The sequence below is a fragment of the Chrysochloris asiatica genome, unplaced genomic scaffold (genome assembly GCF_000296735.1).
Source record: "Chrysochloris asiatica unplaced genomic scaffold, ChrAsi1.0 scaffold00038, whole genome shotgun sequence".
NCBI classification, from domain to species: domain Eukaryota; kingdom Metazoa; phylum Chordata; class Mammalia; order Afrosoricida; family Chrysochloridae; genus Chrysochloris; species Chrysochloris asiatica.
Genome location: NW_006408556.1, coordinates 17,316,580 through 17,341,570, shown reverse-complemented (window position 1 = coordinate 17,341,570; position 24,991 = coordinate 17,316,580). Strand labels below are relative to the sequence as shown.

Here is a 24,991-nt window from a genome sequence, read left to right as displayed (position 1 = left end):
GCTTCTTTCTCTCCTGCTTCAGTAGGGGCTGAACTCTCCTCCTGTTTCTGCAGGTAAATGGTCTAGTTTCTTGATTAGTCACTTCAGCCTCCTGTTTTCCCTTTGTTCTCTTTTTGTTTGAACTTTTGTTTGGTCTGAAGATTTATCCTTTCCTATTGCCATTTTTGGCTGACAACCTTGCCGGTCTCTTGTTGTGTTCCTTCTTCATTGGCCCTATGGCCAAGCTGGCCTTCCTTTTGGACATCTTGGTGGAGGTGAGGTCATGTGTCTGATGCCTGCAGGCTGAGATGTTCTAAGAGTCTTTGCACAGTGGAGCTGCCTGAGCTATACCACTCACCATCTGAGCTGCTGGAATCCACAGCTGGAGAACTCTTTTCATATTTTCTTAAACCAAAAGTAAAATATTCCTTGACATACGTTTGAAGTGCTAGATGAACCTCTAGCACATTAGCAGAATTAGAAACTGATTAAAACTGTCCATAATACATATATTATGTGATATAGACGTTGTGTGAACTTTGTATCAGTCTGGTCCTGCCTTTTCTTTAAGCATCTCATGTAAGCTTCCTGCCTCATCAGTGATCATCAATGTGCTGAAAGGAATTTACTTTTTGTTTCCTTACGCAACCCACATCATTAGCAATTTCTCTATATGCTATAGGTCCCTCTCATGTCAGACTTGGAGCTTTCAGTGGACTGGATCCTTTTAACCATTCAGATAATTTTTTCTTTGTTTTTGAGGATTGCTGAGATTGTCAAGTGTGACATGCCTAGATCACAAGTAATAGCATTCACTGATGTCCCACCTTTATGTTGTTTTATAGCCTTTTCTTTTACTTACAAATTAACACTCCTCTTTTGCCTCTTGCTGCTGCTATTAATAGCAGTGGTTTTCTTATGCGTGGGAGCCATGCTACAATTCACAGTACTATTTTTTTAAAGAAAAATAGAGATACACCTACAATGCTCAACAATTGTGCAATACAAGAGACTACATGCTGCTGCTTATGAATTGAAGCATGCTAAACATTTTCTACACAAACTACAGTATAGTATGAAAAGAACATATTATAACATGGTGTTTATTTTGACTATATTGCTGTTGTTACGTGCCATTGAGTCAGTTATGATTCATAGAAACTCTGAATAGGTTTCGGAGGAGAAGCTGGTGGGTTTGAACTGCCAACTTTGGGGTTATCAGTCCGGTGCTGACGCTATAGTGCCACACCAGGACTCCAAGACATATGTATTACAGGTTGTATTTGTACTGTGTCATTTTATGCCCTGCAGCATGATCACTTTGTATACAAGAAATCTGAGATACATGTGTAGTTATTATACTCCCTTTATTCCTTCTCTGATCAGGATTTCTGAACTCTACTACAGTGTTATGTGACTGTGATATATATGTGGTCAGAGCTGCCCAAACAGATGTTAGACAGTGGATAACGACTGCATTTAAAAAAAAATATTAGAAAGCCAAACTTTTTATTTTCATAGAAACCTGTCTATGGTGGCAAAAACATGAAAGAAAAACAAACACTAAAATGAATTATAGTCAAAGCTGAATTTTTTCTCTCTCCCAACCATTTAACATACTCCATCCCTGTATTCTCCATCTTGGTTAATAGTAAATCTATTTTTCCAAGTTTCTTAGAACAAACACCTTAGAGATATCCATGACCTCTCTTTCAAACCTTAAATCAAACATGTCAGCAAATGTACTGGTTTTCAAAATATATTCAGAATCCAACAATGCATTATCACCTATACCTTAGCAACCCTAGTAAAGCTACCATCATCTATTGCTTGGGTTGCTGTAATAAAACCTGTCACCCTATATAGACTATCCTCAACCAAGTAGGCAGGGTGATCTTTTTAAAGCCTCAGTCACATCATGCCAATCCTCTGTCAACAGCCTCTTAGGATGTCCCTTCAGAGTAAAAGTGAAAGTCCTTATAATGGCACCCAAGGCCTTCCTCCATCTGACCCCTAGCATCTATCTGACTTCACACCACACTGCTCTCTTTCTGAGTCACTCTGCCTCAGCTCAAATGACCTCTTGGCTGTTGTTTCACTTGCCAGGTGTGTTCCCACCTCAGGACCTTAGGATTGGATGTTCTTGCTTTCTGGAATGTTCTTTTTTCAGAGATGTGTAGACATCTCTTTCACCATTGTTTTGTATTGAATTATGTCTCCCCAAAATGTGTGTTATAAATTGTAAACCCTCTCTCTGTGGTTATAATCCTGTTTGGGAATAGACTCTGTTTTGATACTGAGGCCGTACCAGTGTGGGCTATTCCTTAAACCATTCTTTAGATATAAAAGAGCAGATTAAGAACGTAAGCAGGAATGGAGTAAATAGATGACATTTCACACGGAGTTTGCCAAGGAACCAGGGAATAGAAGCTGAAAAGACATGTGTTCCCTCAGCGCTGACAGAGAGAGAAGAACCTAACTCCAGAGCCATCACCCTGAGATTGGACTTCTAGCTTCCCAAATAAGTTTGTTTGTTAAAGCCACCCATTTGTGGTAATTCTGTTATGCTGTTGCGTTGTTAAGTGCTGCTGAGTCAATTTGGACTCACAGTGATTCTGTATAGGGTTTCTGAGGCTGTAAATCTTAAAGGGAGCAGAAAACCCTATCTTTTCCTTGCAGAGTGGCGAACTTGAACCACCAACCTTATAGTTCCCAGTCCAGTGTTTATCCTACAGATCCACCATGCTCCTAATTCTGTATTTGTTGTTGTTAAGTTCTGTCAGGTCTGTTCCAACCCATTGTGATCCTGTATCGAGTTTCTGAGGAGTGGCTGGTGAGTTTGAATCACCAACCATGTGATTCAAACTGGTCCTGTGGTCCAGTGCTTATCCTACAGCTCCACAGCAGGATCCCAATCCTGTATGGTGGTTGGTGGTTACATGCCATGGAGTCGGTTCCGACTCACAGCGACCCTGTATAGGGTTTCCAGAGCTGTAAATCTTTATGGGAGCAGAAAACCTCATCTTTCTCCTATGGAGTGGCTGGTAGATTTGAACTGCTGACCTTTCAGTTAGCAGCTTAGTTTGTTATCCACTATACTACCAGAGCGCCTTCCAATTCTGTGTAGCTACACTAAATAACTAAGACAACCTTCTTCAAGTCATTATTTAAATACCACTTTCTCAGTCAGGTTGGTCCCGAGTGTCCGGTTTTAGAATAACACCTCCTGCCTTCCTCCCAGGCTTAGTCTTACACATATCTCACTTCCCTGCTTTTTTCATTTGTTCTCATACGCTCACGGATGGATATCTAGTGTACTCATAAATTTAGGCACTTGTTTTTGTGTCTTTTTTCTAATTCTTATTAGAATTCAAGTTCTATCACAGCATAGATTTTTGTCTATTTTGTTCACTAGTATACGAGGGGGCTTCAAAAAGTTCATGGAAAAATGCATCCGAAAGATAATGGAAATTTTCCATGAACTTTTTGAAGCCCCCTCGTATCTAAAGATGTTGGGAAAAATGGCACCATGAGATTTGCTCAATGCAAGGTTACCATAAACCTTTAATTAAAAAATTTAAAAAAACACACAAAAAACCCCAGTATCTGCAGAGTGTAATAAAGTGAGCTGCGATATAATGAAGGAAGCCTGTACTCAGTTCTGTCCAGCATAGTCCCACGGTGGTTAGGTTCTTTAATCATTAGAAATGCAGCTTCTAGAATAGTGCCAGGCTCTCAATATTTGATCAATAAATGAAATAATTAGTACTTGTCTCACTCACACTCAGCAAATAGACTGTATTTTCAGGGGAGAAATGTAAAATTTGTTTGTTTACAGTGTAATAGGTATTGGGTATTGGATTTCATGGGAATGAGAGCAACTAAACTTCCATGTGCCTAGAGATCTTCTACAAAAGACCTCTTTAAAGTGTTTAAAGAGCAAAGATGTCACTTTGAAGACTTGAGTGCACCTGACCCAAGCCATGGGATTTTCTATTGCCTCATATGCATGCGAAAGTTGGAAAATGGAGAAAGACGACCTAAGAATTGATGCATTTGAATTATGGCGTTGTTGAATAATACTGAAAATACCATGGATTGCCAGAAGAACAAACAAATTTCCCTTGAAAGAAGTATAGCCTGGGGGCAATATACAAGAAGTGAGAGGGGAATGGAAGAACAAAGCAGATGGGAGAACAATTAGGCAGGTATGAATGGGCTAAGTGGACAGAGGTAAGTAAATAATGATGTATATACACAGCTTGTTTTTAAAAGAAAACCAAGTACCCTTTTAGGCTGCAAACTGAAAAATAGTTCTCAATGTCAGACAAATAATTGAAGATAGTCATGATTTCAAACTCAGGCATATCTCAAAGATATTTGCGGGCTTGATTCTAGACAACCATCATAAAGCAAATACTGCAATAAGGTGAGACAAAATTATTATTATTTGTTTTCTCAGTGCATATGAAAGTTATATTTACATTTCTCACAACTATAATCTATTATGTATGAAAAAGTTTTAACTACTGTGAATTACTAAAGTGTGACATAAATATAAACTGAGCACACAAGCTGTTTGAAAAATGGCACCATGAGACTTGCCAGATGCAGGGTTCCCACAAACTTTCCGTTTGTAAAATGTGCAGTTATCTGCAGGGTGCAATAAAGTGAAGCACAATATAACGAGACATGTCTCGACTCAGTTCTGTGCAGTTTACCTCCATGGTGACGGTTTTAAGCACTAGCAATCTAGCAAAGGATAGAGTGGTTGATTAACAGGTAAAGAAAGCCTCCACAAGCATCCTAATAAATAAGAGTCATGGATCACAAAAGAGTAAGAATTTGTAGGACACCTGACATGAATTGTCCCAAGGGCATCCACAGGAGCCAAGGAAACCACTTTATCCCCTAGATGGTTTCATATTAGCTGTGGGTTCTGCTCTTCTTTGTAGAATGTGGACTTCTTTTATTACATAATTTGGTTATTTTTGTGAAAAGGATGCCAACAGGCTTTTAGACATAGAAATGTGCAATTTCTCTTTGCCCTAGTGAGTCTATGTGAAGATCATTATGCGAGAGGAATTGGAAAAGCCTACATTAATGATGCTTCATTATCTTTTAACAACTTTGCTCAGGGGATGGAGACATTTTTTGTGGTGTGATGAATTCACTTGGTCTCCTGATCATGTTTTCCCCACACGTTTGGGTATCTTTTTGGTTTCTGAAAGCTAGTAGTCATCACTGCCTTAACTTCAGCAGGAGATCTACTTACTGCTTTAGCTTTGTTGTAATGAAAAGACACCCTAGGAGCATTGATAGTTTAAGATATTTGCTGTTCATTCAATGGAACAATAATTTACACCATTTGTGTACAGCAGTGTTCCTATCCTACAAACAGCATTATGACTAACTCAAAAAATTCTAAAAGTGGATTGTAATAGAGTCCCGGTGATGGAGGTACTAGGATAACTCAGGTGACGTCAAAGTAAGACCTCTGTCAATCGCACAATTTACAATTTCCTAACAATGGATTGTTAAGCTCCCTCTACCTATCAATGCCTTGTTTAACTCAGTTTCCTTTCCCTTTCATTAATTTCTGTTCTCTGTGTTGACAAGTGGCATCCTGGGGTTACATGTACTCCTACTAGCTGGAAGGTTGGCAGTTAGGGACACATTCTGAGGCACTTTACAAGATGGGCCTTTTTTTTTTTTTTTTTTTTAAGATGGGCCTTTTCACAGTCATGAAACCCCCACGGAATACTTTAGTTGTCAGAATCAACTATGAGTCTGAATCAACTTAATGATTGTTATTGTTATGTGCAGTGGAGTTGGTTCTGACTCACTGAGACCCTGTACAGGTTTTTCAGAGGCTGTAAATCTTTACGGGAGCAGAAAGCCTCCTCTTTCTCCTGCGGAACAGCTGGTAGTTTCGAACTGCTGACCATGAAATTAGCAGCCAGATTCGTAACCACTAGCTACCAGAGCTCCTCAACTTAATGATAACTAACAATAAATACATGTGTAGTCTGCTAGTGATACCTCGGTTCTAACTGAAGTTCTAGTCTGAAAAGCTGGGTTAAGTCTGCCTCCACATCCTGATGAAGGTGAAACTATTGCACATCAAGAATTACCATGTTAACTTTAACAACCAGGGCCACCATATTGATAGCGACCTCCTATGTATCAAAGCAGAACTGTGTTCCGTAGGGTTTTTAATGACCGAATTACTGACAGCAGATGGGCAGGCCTTTCTTCTGGGTTGACTTAAACCCCTAACCTTTTGATTAGCAGCTGACTTATTATCTATTTGCATACTCAGGGACTCTGTAGTAACATACTCATAACATTGGATTTTAATTGAAATTATCTGGTAGGAATTACTTTCTTTAGATGTGATCATTGCTTTTTCTCTTAACTCTATATTCTTGGTAATCTGCTTGAAAGGGAGTCCCTAAGAAGAAAGGGCTAATTATCTACTTTTAAAAAGTCAGCCAATGAAAACCTTATAGGGCATACCTCTACTCTGACACACATGGAGGCACCATGAGTTGGAAGCGACTCACAGCAATTGTTTTTCTTTTGGTACTTAAAACAACTTTTCAACTATTGTATCAAACAGTCTTCTTTGCAAGTAATTCTGATAATTCTATTACTTTTCACTTCACACATTATACTCCACACTTTGCCCAGCACTGAGTTGAATTGTGATTTACACATTATGATGAACTTTCACCTCATAAATGCCTTTATTTTTTTGGAAATTTAAGTATATGGCAAATAGAAAGTGTTTGGGGAGATGACAGAAAACTAAATACAAAACATAAGACACAACTACAACCCACACAGGAAATAATCAAGTAATTTGCAATTTAAAACAATATAAACAAACAGGAGGAAGGGCGGGATTAATTTAGAATACATATGTGAAGTGGTGGTGGTGTTGATATGTCCTGGAATTGGTTCTGACTCAAAGCGACTTTGTACAGTGTTTCTGAGGCTGTAAATCTCTTTACAGAATTAAAAATCTTTAATTTATTTGATAGTTATATCATTTTACAGATGTTATAAATGAGGCCCAAAGATATTAAATGACTTACCCAGGTAGTACAGAGCTGAGTAATCTTTGCACTAGATTAAAGTTGTTATTGTTTAGTACCGTGGAGTCGGTTCTGACTCATAGTGACCCTGCACAAGGTTTCCGAGGCTGTAAATCTTTACAGGAGCAGAAAGCCTCATCTTTCTCCTGCGGAATGGCTGGTAGTTTCGAACTGCCGACCTTGAGGTTAGCAGCCCGATTCGTAACAACTCGCTACCAGAACTCCTTTAAAGTAGAAAGCCTCGTATCTTTCTTCAGTGGAGTGGCTGGTAGTTTCAGCAGGCTGACTTGTATGCTACTAGAGCTCCTTACATATATGAAGTTGTTGTTGTTAAGTGCCATTGAGTCAGTTCTGACCGATCACAACCCTGTAGAGAGACTTTTCAGTCCAGCGCATTAACCCGCAGTGCCACATCAGCACTCCACATATACGAAGTTGTTATGTGCCGTGGACACGTCTGTTCCAACTCATAGCGACTCTGTACAGGGTTTCCGAGGCTGTAAATCCTTACAGGAGCAGAAAGCCTCATCTTTCTCCCGCGGTTGTTGTTGTTAAGTACCGGGAAATGCTTAAAAGGAGTCCTGGGTGGCGCTTTGGATTTATGTACTGGACTGCAATGTTGGCTGTTCAAGTTTACAAGCCTCTCATCAGAATCTCTATACAGGATCGCTATGAGTCCAAATCGACTCAAGGTCACTTAATAAGTGTTTAAAAAGACTGGGTGGATTTATGGGATACTTTGAGAGCAGATGTGGAACTGGGAATAGATAGCCTTGGAAACCACTTTCAAGCCTTGAACCCAAACTATTCCATGAAGTCATCTTTAAATTTAGCAAGTATTTCATTTCATAAAGAATGTTTGCCTTGAGCATTGTGCTCTTTTAAATAATCATCTATAGGAGATTGGACAATGGTGGTGGTGTTAGTGGTTATGTGTAGGGTTTCTGAGGCTGTAAATATTTAAGGGATCAAAAAGCCTCATCTTTCTCTGGCAAAACGGCTGATAGTTTCAAACTGCTGACCTTGAGCTTAGCAACCCAACTCATAACCACTATGCTGCCAGAGCTCCTTGAATGAACACTTGTTGTTGTTAAGTGCCATCGAGTCGGTTCCGACCCATAGCGACCCTGTACAGGGTTTCCGAGGGTGTAAATCTTTACGGGAGTAGAAAGCCTCATCTTTCTCCCGCGGAGCGGCTGGTAGTTTCCAACCGCTGACCTTAAGGTTCGCAGCCCGATTCGTAACCACTACGCTACCAGAGCTCCTTACTGAACACTAGTAACTCTAAAACACAGATGAACAAGTAAACAAAAAATCCCCAAAACCCATGAAAAACAAACCCATTCTCCTGGAGTGGATTTGACTCATAGAGACCTAAAGCTCAGAAGAGAACTTTGCTGGGCAGAGACTCCAAGTTAAAGAGAGTGAAAAATGTGGGCAAAGACAGGACACGAATGGTGACGGAATGTGAAGTATGTAACTTAACTGTACATGTAAAACTTGTTCAATGGGTGTGTTTTGTTGTGGACGTAATAATAATAATAATGCCCTGGTAGTTAAGGTTCACACAAGAATCCCTATTCAATATAATTTTAGAATACTTGACATGGTACACGTTTACTCCTATGTGAGCCCGTTCATCAATTTTCTTCATTAAGAAGCCAAAAATGATACAAATACCAAGAAGACGTCAAAAACACTATGAAGAATGAAAACGAATGAAGTGAAAAATGACTGAGCAAGGGGACTTCTAAAAGTTTATGGATAAATGGAATTAAAAGACAATGGAATTTCTCCAAGAGCTTTTTGAAAGCCTTGTACAGATATCTAGATCAAGAGATGTGGGAGGACAAGATGTACAGTTCAAGACTGGGTTTGCAGGGTTTTAAGATGAAAAAGCCCAGATCCTTAGGAGTCTTCACATAGGAAAGGTTTTCAATATCAAAAGCGTGCTTATTGCATACCCTCTTCCTTGTCTCTGGAAGGATTCTGTGCAGGGCCAGATTGGGGGTGGGGGAAGGGCGGCTCGCGAAGGAGCTGGAAGTTCACTTTTCATATTCACACACCCTGCCTCGCTCAGGCATTAAGATCCTGTCGGAGAGTTGATCTTCCAGATCTCTCCCTTTCCCTTCACCATTCTAAACCCACAATCCGTTTAGCATCCCCAGTCGACACTATCCATAAAGAGAAACTTTCATTGGCTAGTCTCCGCTCTGGAGTTGAAAATGAACTGTGTTAGTCACCGAATTTCTTGATAACTCTAGCCTTCTCAGCGCCATTCCTAAAGAACTTAGGACCTTCAATACTTATCGGTTTTCATCCCTACACCTCTCCCAGCTATCCACGCCTGGCGAGGCCCTGAAGGCCACGCAGCACAGCCTAGGGGAACAGAGAATTCCTTTGCTGCACAAAGCACCGCCCCCATGAAGTGTGGCGGAAGTAACTCAAGTTCGGGAAAGAGGACCACGCGCCAACTAGCCGAGTGCGCATGCGTCCGCGCTGGCGGCGCTTGTGGTGGGGTGGCGTATCACCGCCTCCTCCTTCTTAATACCCCCGCCCCATCCTGAGAGCCCTGCTCACGCCATCTTGCGCCCCCCCCACCCCCGCCCGGCCGAGTTACCTTTTCCCTTTCAGTACTCTGCCCCCCTCCTATCCCGCCCCTCTTCGAGCGTGTCCTGAGCCGCCGCAGCAGACACCGCACCTTCTCCACCCCCACAGTCTCCACGCGGGACCCGCAGCCGTGCCTACAAGTGTTCTTAAAGCAGAGGTTGTCGGGGGTGTGGGGGGTGGTGGAGGCGGGCGCGGGAAAGGGCAGGGAACTAGGAAGGGCACCGCGCGGGGAGCTCCATGTCCTAGGGCCCTAGCCTGGCCCGGCGGCTCCGCGGTCCCCGGACGGCCACGCCCCGGCCCGAGGGCGGTGTCCTGGGTGTAATTGGCGCCGACTCCCGAGGCTGGAGGAAGGACGGTCGCGTGTGGCGCTGGCGCGGCGCTGCGCGGCGCCCCACTCCTCCGCCGCGTGTGGATTGCACTGCTGACTCCTCCCAGCCGGCGGGGGGCGTGGGGCGAGGGGAGCTGCGTTGCCGAGCTCCAGGTGTGGGATGTGCCTTCCTCTAGTCACTTTTGGTAAAGCACCCTTATTGAAGGAAGCTGTGCTTAGAAAGAGGTAGATAGAAGTGTAACCTGAAAAAGGAACAGGTCCCCTCTGGTCCACCTGGGCGAGCTCACAATCTGTGACCCGGTATGTAAAACGGGGATCGTCTTTGCCTAACTCAGAATCGTGAGGATTATAGGCTCTAATACACTTTCAATGCTTCCAACAGCGCCAAACCCTACTGGTTGTAACTGTTTTGGTTGCACGTTTTAAGAAGTTCAGAATGATGGCTGTCTTACTTTCTCGATCAAAACTCAGGCTACATAGTGTGACAAGTGGGAGTGAACTTGTGGGGACATACGTATGATTATTGTACCCAGGGACAAGTTAGCATATTTCCATGAGGTTGATGGAAACTTTAAGGCATTTTCTGATAGTATTTTCCAAATATAAAATACGCTTACTTGTGCTGTTTGTCTCTGGGGGTAGTTAAGCAAAGTGTGCCTAGGCCTAAGGTGCATTGTCCAATAGAACTAACTTTCAGCTATGATGAAACTGTTAAATGATCTGTGACGTTCAGTGTAGTAACTACTGGCCACATGTGGCTCATGGGCACTTGTTGACTGAGCAATTTAATATTTAATTTTAAAGTTAAATAGCCCTTGTGGCTAGTGGCTACGTAGATCTCTAATCTAAACTACTATGAGACTCCTTCCAGTTCTTAATTTGTTGTTAAGTGCTGTGGAAACCCTGTGTAGAGTTTTCAAGTAGTAGCTGGTTGGGTTTGAACCGCTGGTTAGCAGTCCTTTGCTTATCCTAAGCACCACACCAGGAGTTTTTGATTTGGTGGCATTTATGTCATTCATAGAGATTTACAACCTTGGCAGCCCTATGGGGCAGTTCCCTAGGATCAGGATTAGATGACAGGGGGTTGGGTTTTTAAGAGCCCTTGTGGTGCAGTAGGTTAAGCATTGGTCTGCTAACTGCAAGGTCGCTGGTTCCATGGAATCAAGATAGACTGCTACCTGCTACTGTAACAATTTACAGCCTGGAAAACCCTATCCTATAGGGTCAGAGAAGCCAGTGCTTGGAAGATCTATTGACCTAGCGAATCGTTGTTGTTTTGTCAAGTGCTATCAAGTCGATTCCGACCCATAGCTACCCTGTATAGGGTTTCCAAAGAACCGCTAGTGAGCTTGAACCACCAACCTTGCAGTTCAAATGACTTTTCAGTCTGATGCATTAGCCCACAGAGCCACACCATAGTTATATTCAAATAATGGCTTCATTTGAATTCTGTAGTTCCAAAGGTGGGTCTGTTATGAATCGGGCTGCGAACCTCAGGGTCAGCAAGCAGTTCTATACTACCAACCGTTCCGCGGGAGAAAGATGAGACTTTCTGCTCCCGTAAAGATTTACAGCCTCGGAAACCCTGTACAGGGTCGCAGTGAGTCAGAACTGACTCACGACACATAACGGCAACACCAAAGGTGGGTCTGTTGGTACTTTACAACTTGACAAAAAGCCAGCTGTTCTTTTGAAAAATTAAAAGGAAAACGTTCTTTTGACTCTTAAGTTGTGCAGCTAATGCCGGATTCAGTTAGAGAGCCTGAACAATACTAACTGAATTTTTCTTTAATCATTATTGTACTATGTGGTAATCATGGGTACCCACTGTCCTTTATTACTTTCATTAATTTTCATTGAAAACTTTTCAATTCTTTTATTCTAGAAGTTGTTTTCCATTTGAAAGATTCTGCTACACACACGCCCGCGCGCGCGCGCGCGCGCGCGCACACACACACACACACACACACCTATCTCCCCTCCTGCACTTTTTACATAATAAAGCAATTTGATAAACTATAATAGCAAGCTTTGGGCCTTGGACCAATATAAAAGTAATTTTGAGGTTGTCAGTGTTCAGAACTTATGATGAGATAAAAGTGAAATTTGTTAAACAATGTTTCACAAAATTAATTTCTCTGAAATAAATGGATCTGTTTTTCAAACAAGTGTTTATAAAGTTAAGTTTCAAAATAGAATTTCTTAAACTTTATTTTTAGATAGCCTCCCTAACTCTGGCTGTGTTGTTGTTGTTACATGCTGTTTTGTCAGTTCTGACTCATAGCTACCCTGCATGTTGTTGTTAAGTGCTGTCCAGTCGGTTCCGACCCATAGCGTCCCTGTATAGGGTTTCTGAGGAGCAGCTGGTGAGCTTGAACAACACCAACCTTGTAGTTCAAACAGCTTTGCACTCTGGTGCATTAACCCACAGCGCCACACCAGGGACCCTGCATAGAGTTTCTGAATCTTTTAAAATTTCCCGGGAGCAGAAAGCCTCATCTTTCTCCCGTGAAGTGGCTGGTGGGCTTAAACAGCAGACCTTGTGGTTTGCAGTCCCGTGCTTATTGTATGGAGCCACTATGCTCCCTAATTATGGCCTGGTGTCTGTAAAATGGTGCCCTGGCTCTCAAGGCTGAAGGTAATCATCAATCTAGAAAAACAACTTAAAACTCACAAATTAAGTCATATGTACAGAATAGCCTATAACATAAAAATTGTAATGTATTGATTTTATATAGGGTGACTGTATGCCTCCATTTTTCTTGGACAGTTATGCTTTAATGTCTTTTTGTCCCAGATCAAAAATGTTGCAGTTGGAGTTACATAATAAATAATCTGATCACCCTATTTTAGGTTTGTTGAATGTAACATAAATCTGTATACTAAAGCTATACAAGACTCCTGGTGTGGAGTCACAGCACTGGACTGTGAACCACAAGGTTGACAGTTCAAACTCCCTTGCTGCTCCTCAGATACCCTTTACAGGGTTGCTATGAACTGGAATGGATTGGATGGCACTAAACAACAACAACAAAAGCTATACATATCACCATAATATTTAGCCTGGTTAACAGTATTGCAGTCCTAGAAATGTTCTTGCTTTGACGTAGTGACAGAGTTACTGCTTTTGTGCCTAAGTAATGAGATGAGAGAGCCGGTGGCTTTGTAGGGTAGGTAATGGATGGCTAACCCCAAGATTGGTAGTTTGTGCCCATCAGCTGCTCATCTGGAGAAAGATAAGGCTTCATGCTCCTACAAAGATTTATAGTCTTGGAAACCCAATACAAGTTCACTATGAGTCTAAACCCGACTTGATGGCACTTAGTAACAGTGGTTGGTGGTATGGCATGGAGTCGGTTCCAACTCATAGCCACGCTGTATAGTGTTTCCGAGGCGATAAATTTTTATGGGAGCAGAAAACCTACCTGGAATAAAGCTAGCAAGTAACTTGTCTATTTAAGCCACCTGTGATTTAAAAGTACTTGCTATTCTATTATAAATGAATAGAAATCTTGGACAGATTAACACTTAGTTCTAGGAGGCTGCAGAGAAAGTCAGGCCTTTTAAATCATATTAAAAGTTCAAGTATTCTTGTTGGAAATAGCAGCCATTTTATTTTATAGTAAGGTAGAATAGTTAGAGCAGTCCAAAATCTGTTTAATATATATGAGAATCTTAGGAATTTTACTTACAGTTCACATAATAGAATTCCACCAAAATGCATTATTGTATTGATTGCGTTTATACGTTAGTGTGGTGGTTAGTGGTTGTTGTTGTTGTTCTGTGCCTTGGAGTCGGTTCTGACTCATACCAACCCTGTACAGGGTTTCTGAGACTGTCAAATCTTTACAGGAGCAGAAAGCCTCATCTTTCTCCCACAGAATAGCTGGTAGTTTCCAACTGCTGACCTTGAGGTTAGCAATACTGTAACCACTATGCTGCCAGAGTGGTTGTAGTATTAGGAGATAAAGCACTTGCTTTCAGTCCTCACTCTGGTCCTTACTAGTCATGTGATTTGGGGCAAGTTCTTTAACCTTTCTAAGATTTCTCAATTTCTTCATTTATAAAATGAAGATACTTTAGGTTCATGAGTCTTAAATGAGGCAAGCACATGAGAAGTAGTGTGGTGTGGAACCCGTTTCAGTAAATAATTTGGTTCTAGTTCCTGAGAGCAGAACCACACATGAGGCCAATGAGTAGAAGGGACTGATGTTAATTAAGTAAGCCTCAGAAGGCCATGTGGTGAGGCTAATAAAGGCCTTGGAAGATTGAGGCTCCCTAGAGATGGTGGTTGGAGCGAGCTAATGTTCTGTTCCTAGAAGGGTAAGTTCACCCTCTGGGGACATGAAAACTTTGGACCAAGACCCCTGTACATCTCCTCTTTGTGTTTGTATCTGTTTTCCTCTTAGATTTAAGATAACCCTTTCCAAGTTTATCTGTTAGATTACGGACCTGAGAAATAGGGAAGGGACCTCTGACCTATCCCTGGCTGAATAGAGATAACAGAGAAAGGACTGAGTTGAGCACTTGGCATCTGAACTGACCATGGAAGGAGAGATTTCCCTCCTCTGGGTAGATACTGCAGAAGTACTGGTCTGGCGCCCTGGCATAAGCACTTGACCTCCAGGTCGATTTGAAGTGCAAGGTTGATAGTTCAAATTCACCAGCCTCTCTTTGGAAACCACCCTGTATAGGGTCTCTATGTGTCAGAACTGACTCGACAGCACTTAACAACAACAACTCAATAACTAGTAGTTATGTTTGTTAAATAATAGATCTGGAAGAGCTATTTATGCTCTTGAGATGCATTGCCTTTTTCTACCATATTCTCTCTCTGTGAGTTTGGTTAAGGTGTGCGTCTTTTTTGAGACTCAGTTTTCTTACCACCTCCTTACAGAATTGTTGGTGGGCATAAAATGATAATTGCATTGACAAATTGTTATCTTACTTTTATAAAACATCTTCATTTTTTAAGTGTTTTCTCTGCTGTTATGTGCCATTGAGCAGATTCCTACTCATAGGGATTTTGTAGTACAGATAGAACTACCCCATAGGGTTTCCAAGGCTGTAATCTCTGTGGAGAGGAACCCTGGTGATGCAGTGGGTTAAGTGTTCCGCTGCTAACCACAAGGTTGGCAGTTCAAATATACCATCTGCTCCGTGGGAGAAAGATGAGTCTGTCTGCTCCCATAAAAGATTTAGTCTCAAAAACCCAACGTTCTATTCTGTTCTCCAGGGCCACTATGAGTCGGCATCAACTTGCTGGCAGTAGCTTGGTTAAGCTGTATAGAGACAGATTGCCAGTACTTTCTTCTGCAGAGCAGCTGGTGGGTCCAAACTGCTGACCTTTCAGTTAGCAGCCAAGCACTTAACTACTGTACCATCAAGACTCCTTGTCTGTTTACTACCTCCAGTAAATTTAAAAGAATATTACATATTTTGATTTATAAACCAGCATAAGTAAAGTATAGTGCTATAACCAAAGTCTGATCTCTGACAAATATATTTTAAAAGACACAATCATGGTGCTTTATTGATCTGCTTACAGCATATTCACTACAGACAACATTGCCACACTATTGATAAGAGGGAACCAACACTGTCTTGAGCACTTGATGTGTTCCATCCACTGTACTAAGTACTGTATCTCAGTTATCCAAGCAGGTCGTTTCCATTTAATGGTTACACTGTTACTGATGAGGCTTTTAGTTTCAGGAATGGGTCTATCAGGTGTTTTTGTACTGTTTTTTTACTATTGCCTGTGATAACAGTGGTCTGATAGTTAATGGCTATTGAAGGTTAAATAAGATAATGAGTATGAAAATATCATGCTGCCTAACATATAGTATGTAGTAGGCATGAAATGAATCGGACTGCGAACCTTAAGGTCAGCGGTTCGAAACTATCAGCCGCTCCGCGGGAGAAGGATGAGGCTTTCTACTCCCGTAAAGATTTACACCCTCGGAAACCCTGTTACAGGGTCGCTATGGGTCGGAACCGACTCGACGGCACTTAACAACAACAACAAGGCATGAAATACTGTTAAATTCACTGAATTCACAGACAGTGCATTGAAACAGTTTATGTAAATGTACTTTATAAACTGTAAAATATTATAAAAATAGAAACTACTGAAAAAAACCCCAAAAACAAACCTTTGAAGTGTGTGCTTTTACTACTTTAAATGCCCTCAAGATGTAAGAGTTAATCCTGTATATTTCACTTTGCTCATGTAATTTTTTGCTGGGTCTTTTAAAGACAATTCCTAATCATAGCATCCTTTCTTTGGGAATATACGGTATATTTAATGATAATCCTTTGTGTTATAGTTTTAAGTAATTAGACTTTTAGTTGGACTTGTTAACATAAGCAAATGTTCTTTCAAACCTTATTTCGTGTAGCCTTTGAGAGTTAGTTCTTAAGTCTCCATTTTAGAAATGAGGGAATTGAGGCAGGGAGGTGACGTGACTTGCCCAAGGTCACAGGGTAAGTGTTAGTGCCTGTATTTGATTTCCAGAGCCCAGCTCTTTAGTGCTACACTGTGGTTCAGCATGGGCAGATATAGCACAACAAAGTTCACTATGACAAACACATTGTGGAGGTCTTGTGAGTTAATTATGATCAACTTTTATTTGTGTGTTCCTCGTGGTGTAGTAGAAAGAACTCTGGACCGGGAGTCAGGGGACCTCAGTTTTAGTCCCAGCTGTATCACTAAATAGTGATGTGTCCTTGGGCAGTTCAAGAAACCCCTCTGGACTTCAGTTTCCTCACCTGAAAAATGAGGGATTTGGAGGAAATTAGTGATGTTTCAAACTACAGTTAAAACCTGCTCAGATGTCTTTGGCCCCCCTCCCACCAATTTGCATAGGTACACTTTTGTCTCTTTCAGTTGTTTATCTGTCAGCCTAAGATCACGTTTTAAACAAAAAATTTAAGTCATCAGTGTCCACGATAATGACAGAGAAGTCCCCTGAGAACCTGGAGTGTAGCTTCTCAGTAGTTTAGTGTGCTAGCCGGAGAACACTGTCTTTCACAGGTTAAGAGGCTTAAGGCACTAAAATGGGAGAAAGTTGGTGAATTTTGGTTGAAATATAGATCTAGATACATTGAATATTCAGTTTATCTCTACCTGAGATCAAAGCTTATTTTTATTAGATTGGCTACCTTCAGTCAGTATTAGATTACTCATTGGTAGAATGGAAATACTTGTTTTTATAGGATGATTGTGAAAAAGTGTCAGATTATTGGTGAAAGACCCTCCTGAACTCTCAAATGCATATACGAAAGCTTTCTAGCTTCCACATGCCTACAATAACTCTCCAGCTCCTCTCCTTTTTTAATGGTATCAACTATATTTAAATCATATCGCATGTTTTATTAATTTGTTTATATTTAATATAGAATTTTCATGAAGGTTAATATTTCTAAAATGTAAATTTAGACTAGGGTAGAATCTTGATGTTTAAGAGACTTTGAACTGCATTTGATCCTGCCTCATTTTTCTTAGCATTCCTGTGAAGTACCCTTGTCCCTTACTATTAGGAGTGCAATTGATTCCAAAATTTCGCACATAAATGAAAAGTCATAAATAACAATTTACTCAGTTATGTCTTATGTAAATACATTTTTTAATATTAAAAAAAAAATCTTTGTCAGGGCTTAGATATTGTGTATTTTAGGATGACAGTGAACACTTGCAGTGTACTTTGGAGAGACCGTTTTTGCAAAGAAGTTAGTATTTTTTTTTGTTTGTATTTTCATAACAGAATACTGACTAAAAAAGCATGTAAAATAGAAACTTACATTAAATTGATGCTAAAGTAGGAAAACATAGTGGAGCTTCATGTGTCTCGGAATAGAATGCCCCCAAGCTTCTGTGTTTTTTTAAGTTTAAAAAATTTGCTTATGCAGACCAGCCTGGAGCAGCTAGAAGATACTTCTTGAAAGAAAGACTGACAGGAAAAGTACAAAACAATAATGGCAGTCCGACTGATTACTACAAGAACAAGCAAGTTGCTCACCCAGGAGACATCAAGGCAAGTGGTCGGGTCCCCTCAGGGTAAACCCCCTTCCAAGACTAAGACTCAGTGGGAATACACGCTCTGATTGGTGACCACATTCATCACCGATAAGGGGAAGTGAGGGAAAAACAGCAATGAAGCTGCGAGCTAATCCCTACAACATTCAATAAACTTCTATGAACCCGGGTGGAGACCTGGATGGCCAGCAGTGTGGCAAGACCTGGGGACTCTTGAGCCCACAGTTAGTAACATAGCCACAGAGGACTAGAGTGGAGAGTGAAGCATCCAGCTGATAAGAGAGGGCATATGCATAAGAACACCCACACTTGCAGATAATACCCACTTGACCTAGCTTCAATGACTGGATGATCAGAGCTCAACTAGAAGAAGAAAGAAGAAGAAAAAAAGAGTAATCTGATACAATTTGATGAACTTGACCTACACCTATGGATGCAGTAGCTCAAAAGAGGGAATAAATCTTTACAGAAAATCATTCCCACCCTCCCTATACACAGAGTAGACAGGGATGGGCAACTTGGACATTGGCTACCCAAAATGGGGGGTGGGGGGACTGCAAAGGCAAGAAGTGATTGGCTTACAAGCTTTCAAGAGGGAGCCTAGATCCCGATGGCGCAGAGGAAGGTAGAATCTCTACTGAGTAGTATCCAAACTGTCTTGGCGGGCTGTTGCAAGGAGATGGGGATAGGTCTCTTGTGATACAATAGTGAATAGTTGTTATCAGAACTGACTGAGGGTGGGAAAGGTCAAGTTAGACATTTTGTAGAAAAGGAGGGGAGTGATTGACTTTGCAGACTAGGAATGGAGGTCCCTGGGACCATTAAGGGAGAAGAGCGGAGAGTGGGACCCTACCCAGAGAAGCAGTAACACCAGAGACAATGACGTGGAGAGATGGAGCAGCTGGGGACTTTACACCCAGAGAGGGATAGGGGCTGTTAGGGGCTAGGTGCTGATGACCCGGAGGGGGGTGGGGGCAGGCTTGCAGGGTATACCCTTTGGTTGGCTGATGATACATGGAAGGGATTTTAACTATGGCAATGAAACAATATACGATAGGATGAATGTGCAGCTAATGTTCTCCCATATCACATAATTCACAATAAAACATTTAAAAAAAAAATTGCTGTGTATCTAAAGAGATGGTGAAAAACTTGCTTACCTACCTATGGAAAGAGGAAAAGGGAATTTTCATAATTGGTAAAGTGTTCTGGTGTTCTTTTCAATTCATACATATTTTTGAGTGCTCACTATGTAATAGGCACTGTGTTCTTCATAACACCCCTGTGAAGCAACAGAACTTATTCCTGACAAGGCATCCTTGTTAACAGGATCTATGTTGTCTGGTATGTCGCTGCGGATTAATGCTCTAGATTGCAAAGCTGATTTGAATTGCAAGGTCGGTGGTTCAAGCTCACCAGCCACTCCTCAGAAACCCTATATAGTACTGCTACAAGTTGGAACCGACTCAACAGCACTTAACACAACATATTGATTAATTATGTTTCTTAACAAAAAAACTTTGACCCTGACCTTAATCTCAGTTTTTCTGCCTTACAACTTCTGCTGTCAGAAAGCTTCTGCTGATTTTCATCTCTACTTGAATGTGTAACATGAGGGGAATCAGAAAGTTTGTTGAAAAATTCCACTATCTTTTAATTCTATTTTTTTCTATGAACTTTTTGAAGCTTCGCCTTTTTTTTTTTTTTTTTTTTACCTTTTCTTTCCCATTCCTGCTCTCACTCAGTAAATGGCAACCAGTCAACCAGTTGCTCAGGCCCTAACCAGTTTAGTCATCCTTGGTCACTCTTCTCTCAACCCATCTCAACTCCACCACCAAGTCAGTTCTGTTATAGCTAGGTGTTGTCAAGTTGATTTAGGCACATGTGACAGAGTGAAACTGCCGCATAGGGTTTTCTAGCCTGTTGTACTCTAGTTGCTTTCCTGTTGCTGTGAGGCTGGGAGCTAAGCCATCAGTATTTTAAATACCAACAGGGTCACCTGTGGTAGACTGGAACAGACCATCAATTGCACATATGCAAGTTTAGGCTGAAGCTGAAGAAAATTGAAACAAGTCCTTGAGTGCCTACATATGACCTTAAACATATCCCACCTGTAAATTCTCAGGTACAGATTTGATGAATTAGATACCTTTTACCGAAGACCAGAAGAGTTGTGGGATGACATCAAGAATATCATACAGGAAAAAAGCAAAAAGTCATTAAGAAAACAAGACAGAAAAGACCAAAGTAGATGTCAGAATAGACGCTAAAACTTGCTCTTCATTGTAAAGATGCTAAGATGAATACAAGAAAGGAGGCAAAAGAGCCAAACAAAATTTCAAAAGGCAGATAGAGAAGATGAAGTCAGATGTTATAATGAAATGTGAAATGACCTGGAGTTAGAAAACCAAAGAGAAGAACACACTTAGCATTTCTCAGGCTGAGGGAACTGAAGTAAAAATTCAAGCCTCAACTTGAAATACTGAAGGATTCTATGGGCAAAAGACTGAATGGTATAAAAAGCATCAAAAGAAGATGGAAGAAATATGCAGAGCCACTGGCCCAAAAAGAAATTACAGATGTTCAATCATTTCAACAGGTAGCATGTGATCAAGTGCCAGTGGTACCAAAGGCATTGGCAAAGAACAAGGCTCTAGGAATTTGTGGAATACTAATGGAAATCTTTCAATAAACGAATGCAGCACTGGAGACACTGATTCATCTATGCCAAGATATTTGGAGGACAACTACCTGGCTAACCAATTGGAAGAGATCATTATTTGTGCTTATTCCAAAGAGAGGTGATCCATTGGAGTGCAGAAATCATAGAACAGTATCGTTATATTTTGCTGAAGATAATTAAAATATGGATGCAACAGTACATTGAGGGGAAGCTGCCAGAGGCTCAGATAAGACGAGGAATGATTGCTATCACTGCTGATGTCAGATGGTCTTGGCTGAAAGCTGAGAATACCAGAACGATGTTTACTTGTGCTTTATTGACTGTGCAAAGGCTTTTGACTATGTGGATCATGACAAGCTATGGGTGACCTTGCGAACAGTGGGTATTCTGGAACACTTAATTGTGCTCATGAGGAACCTGTACATAGAACAAGAGGCAATTGTTCCAAAAGAGCAAGGGGATACTAAATAGTTTAAAACCAGGAACTGTGTACGCCAGGGTTGTATGCTTTCATTGTACTTATTCAATTTGTAAGGTGAGCACATAATCTGAGAAACTGGACTATATTAACAAGAATGGCGTCAAGATTAGAGGAAGGCTCATTTGTGGTCAGATGATACAACCTTTCTTGCTGAATGTGAAGAGGACTAAAGATACTGATAAAGATAAACCCCACAACTTTCAGTATAGGTTGCACTTCAATGTAAAGAAAACAGAAATCCTCACAACAGGACCAATAAATAGATAGTATCATGATAAAAGGAGAAAAGATTTGAAGTTGTCAAAGACTTCATTTTGATTGGATCTACTATCCCTCGGAAACCCTGTACAGGGTCGCTATGGGTCGGAACCGACTCGATGGCACTTAACAACAACAACAACATCAACTCATGGAGGCATCAGTCAAGAATTAAGTGGCATATTGCACTAGACAGATCTGCTGCACAAGACTTCTTTAAAATGTTGAAGAGCAAAGTTGTCAATTTGAGGATTAAGATGTGCTTGACCCACGTCGTGGCATTTTAATTGCCTTATTATATGCGTGTGAAAGTTGAACCATGATTATGGCAGACAATAGAAGAATTCATGCATTTGAGGTAATGGTGATTGAGAAGACTATTAAAAAGTACCATGGACTGTCTGAAGAACAAACAAATCTGTATTGAAAAAAGGAAAACCAGAATACGTCTTAGAAGCCAAGATGGCGAGACTTTGTCTCTCATATTTTGGCCATGTTTTAGGAGGAACCATTCCCTGGAGAAAAGGACACCACACCTGGTATAGTGGATGGTCAGTGAAAAAGAGGAAGACCCCTCAACGAGTTGGATTAACACAGTGGCGGCAGCAATGGGCTCAAGCATAACCATTGTTAGGATGACATAGGATCAGGCAATGTTTTGTTGTACATTGGGTCACTATGAGTCGGTACAGACTTGATAGAATACAACAACAGCAACAGCAGACTTCTGCATCTTTCTCCTGTAGAGCTGCTGAGTGGGTTTAAACTGTGAACCTTTTGGTTAGCAGTCAAGTGCTTATCCATTTGTTCCCCTATGACTCCTTAAATCAGTTCTACCTTCAGTTTACATTTTGGAATTTTGACCATCTCTCATCTCCACTTGTTACACTGATTCAGGTCATTTTCATCTCTTGTCTGATGACAATTGCAGTAGCTTCTTAGATGATCTTCTTACTTATACCCTTAGCTTTATTTTTAGTATATTCTTCAAGTGGCCAGAGTTACCTTTAAAAAACCTAAAATACTGCAAGTTACTTTGCTTTTCAAAATTCTCTAATAGCCTCACATTACAATCAACGAAAGTCCTGGTGTGGTACTGTGCGCTGGACTGCAAGGTCTGTTTGAACCACAAGGTTGGCACTTTAAGCTCACCAGCCCCTCCTTGAAAACCCTATACAGGGTTGCTTTGGGTCAGAACCGACTAGAGGACTTACAGTACTTAACATAACCTTTGTTATTGTTAAGTGCTGTAAGTGAGTTCTCAGTCTTAGCGACCCTTTATGTGGTTTCCAGGGAGCATCTGGTGGCTGTGAACCTTTTCTCCTGAACCTTTTTCCTGGATTCTGTTCAGGTTTTATATTAAATGTCACCTCCTATTTGAAATCAACTTGTTTTTGTTCCCATAGCATTTGTGATTACCTGGAATTATGTTTATGTGAATGTTTCCTGCATTATAATATATTTCTTTTTGCTTGACTTGGTAGTTCCACTCATAGCAACCCTGTATAGGGTTTCCATGGAGCTGCTGGTGGGTTTGAATTGCTGACCTGTGGTTAGCAACCCAGTGCTTTTCCTATAGCACCACACCAAGACTTTTTAGTCTGACTTCTTGTTGGTAAGTGCTGTTGACTTACAATGACCCTGTGCAGGGTTTCCAAGTAGTGGCTGGTGGGTTTGAGCTGCTAACCTTGCAGTTAGCAGTCTAGAACTTAACCTGTGGTGTCACATGAGGACTCTCCTTAGCTGTTAGAACAGTGTTTGTCCTGTAGTAAATAGTTGTGAATGAATGATACAAAGCACAGATGGATCATTGGCTTTCCATATGAGTAGGACTTCATTGTGAAGAGAAAACGAGGAGAGGCTACAGTGGCTTTTGTAGATGAGGGAGTTTCTACATACTCTTATTTCTCTGTGAAGTAGGAGATGTAGTCACCAGCCAGTAGTAGGGTAGGGATGGGATGTGGGGTCCTCGTAGTTGTTAGTGCTGTTTTGTCTACAGTAGAACTACATTCCATAGGGTTTTCAAGGTTTTGTCCTTTTGAAAGTCGGCCTGTCTGAGGCCCCTCTCAGTGGATTCAAGCCACCAACCTCTCAGCTAGTGGTTGAGCACTTAGCCATTTGTGCCACCTAGACATTGGAGAAAGGAGAATTGCTTGTCTGGGGAAGCTTCATGGGAATGTTGAATTTAGGTTGCTCTCTTCTAGACCAGTAGGATCTGGGTAGGTGGCGAGTTATTGCAAATAGGAAAAATTGTTGGGGTTAAGATCCAGCAGAGAATGTGGTGGTTTGGGGGTTACCAAATGTTTGATATACTTGAATAGAAAAGGAAATCGGGTCAGGAGGGACTGATCTTTAGACAGATTTTGACTTCATGGCAGAGGCAAACTATTGGGGACTTCTGAGCAGAGAAGTACTGTTGAGGATGCTCACTGTGGAGGTGGTTGTTGTTGTTAAGTGCTGCTGAGTTGATTCCAACTCATAGTGACTCTTTTTTATAGGGTTTCCAAAGAGTGATTTTTGAGTTCAAACCAACCTTGCTTATCTTAGAGCACCACATCAAGTCTCATGCACAGTTAATTAGAAAGCTGGAGGATGGGTTTAAAAGGTTTTATATGGAGTCCTGGTGTGGCCCTGTGGGTTAATGCACCAGACTGCAAAGTCGTTTGAACTGCAAAGATCGGTGGGTTCAAGCTCACCAGCTGCTCCTTGGAAACCCTGTGCAGGGTCGCTATGGGTTGAAATCGACTTGAAGGCACTTAACGACAAATAGTAAGGATATTGATGAAAGTGAACATTTAAAAGGAAGGATTGATTTTGGAATTGTTCGGTTAAAAGAGAAAATGCTGGTTCCACAGTGCCTGGATGCAGAGAGAGAATGGTCTTTAGGTGACTGACAGGTGTCCTGGTGGCACAGTGTTTAAAGCCCTCAGCTGCCAACCCAAAGGTCTGTGGTTTGAACCTAGCAGCCACTCTCTGGGAGAAACATGTGGCAGTCTGCTTCCATAAAGATTTACAGCCATGGAAATGCTATGGGACAGTTTTACTTTGTCCTACAGGGTTGCTATGCAATGGAAGCTATTCAGTGGCAGCGAGTTTATAGAACTGGGAATGTGGGACAGAGAAGCAGGTTTGGTAGAGGTAAATCTACTAGGGATGTGGTGCTGTGGGATAATGCCCTGGACCACAAGGTCGGTTTGAACTGCAAGGTTAGCAGTTCAAATTCACCAGCCACTCTTTGGAAACACTATACAGAGTTATTATGAATCGGAACTGACTCAACAGCACTTAATAACAACAGTATATTAGAAGAATTTTTCTGCCTGTAAAGTCCTTGGTAATTATATTAAAACAGTGGTGTTCTTCCTACTTAGCTAATACCTGGTCATTTTGATCATTGGTATTTCTTATAAATATTGGTAGCTTCTAATATCTGTAGCTTCTTATCCATGTTACAGAAGTAAACTGTGCCCTGGGCTTGGGAATACTTCTTCCCTTTGCCATTTTTAAGGACGGT

General features: G+C 41.2%; 2 protein-coding genes across 2 annotated transcripts in view; one reads left to right on the top strand and one right to left on the bottom strand.

The window, feature by feature from the left end:
- RUNX2 (runt-related transcription factor 2) overlaps positions 1–24,991 on the bottom strand; it is a 278,570-nt gene that overhangs the window by 209,042 nt on the left and 44,537 nt on the right.
- SUPT3H (suppressor of Ty 3 homolog (S. cerevisiae)) overlaps positions 9,594–24,991 on the top strand; it is a 597,109-nt gene continuing 581,711 nt past the window's right edge. The window contains exon 1 of the mRNA XM_006860525.1: positions 9,594–9,846. The gene's annotated coding sequence lies outside the window, so the exon portion shown is untranslated. The remainder of the gene's footprint in view (positions 9,847–24,991) is intronic.